The sequence below is a fragment of the Nematolebias whitei genome, chromosome 14, assembly GCF_014905685.2.
Source record: "Nematolebias whitei isolate Nwh7 chromosome 14, NemWhi1, whole genome shotgun sequence".
Lineage (NCBI taxonomy): Eukaryota > Metazoa > Chordata > Actinopteri > Cyprinodontiformes > Rivulidae > Nematolebias > Nematolebias whitei.
The window spans coordinates 28,824,884-28,826,152 of NC_056511.1; positions in this window are offsets into that span (position 1 = coordinate 28,824,884).

Sequence of the window (1,269 nt, forward strand, 5' to 3'; positions counted from 1 at the left end):
ATTGGGGCATTGTTCACTCCTTCCTTTATAATCTGTTATGCACTTAATGCCCCTCCACATGCTCCGAGGGTCTTGTGAGATGAATTGACCCTCGATTAAGAACTATGACTGATGGAATATATTTTAATCTCGTAGTTAATCTACGTCAGATTCCAGGTGCTGTGACCGACATCTGTGTTGGAAAAGACACAGTCTGATCCAGTTCTAATATCGCTGTTTATAGAACAAAGCACGTGCACACATCGCGCTGCACTATAACATACTACATGTGCTAAATAATAACAGTTTAATAATAATAAACAGTATTTATCTTAAGTTTGAGATATATAATGAAGCTCTCTGAGCTAAATGAAGCTATCTGGACATTATGTAATTCAAATTATGTGATTAAAATGATGCTAAACATATTGCGTGTTACTAAAGTTGAAAATAAAGACATCAGGTTTAATTTTTATTTTATTTATTTATTCAACACAACAAGCTTTATGTCACACAAACACTGATAATTAAACTGAACACACAAAAAAAAAGTTAACTGTAAACTGCATTAATGAACTGGACTCTGCTCTGTTTTCATCCTGGATATACTGGTCCCACGTTGTTCGTCTGGCTCGTTCAGGCTGTCACTCCTTTGATTAATGCAGCTTAAAACATGGAATGGATTGAATAAAAGAACTGAGGGAAATTTTAAATAAATAGTTCATCCAACATCTTTCTCTTTTCCACGTCCTCCTGCACTGCACCTGGGCCGAGCCTCGTTCAGAACCGGTCCGCCTGGTGGAAGGATGGCTTCTTCTTTTTTCAAGAAAATAAAAATACAAACTCAGTTGGTTGTTGTGTGATCAAAGTAAACACAACAACACAACATTATTAAGAATGTTGATTTACCTGCTGTAAATCAGCTTCTGATTATCACATAGTAAAGTCTGACATCGTCGACTCGGTTCTGGTCCATTCAGTGACCGGTGTGGAGCTGTTAGATGAAGCGTTCCCGCTTGGCGTCAAATCTGTCGACTCTTATCCAAAATCCAGCTTTAACTTGTTGTTAGGATGTTGTTAGCTGAGCTTTTAGCCCAGAGGAAAGGAGTATGCCAAGGCAGCATGCATGCGCATTAGGTGATGGTACAAAATTCACAGCGCCATCTAATGACCTGACATGGTAACTACAGCGGACTCAGTGGGGCGGGAGAGAATCCTCTGGATGCATGTAAACACAAAATCCGACCGTGTCAATGCAGATCTTTTTCTCTAATTAACATACAAAAAACC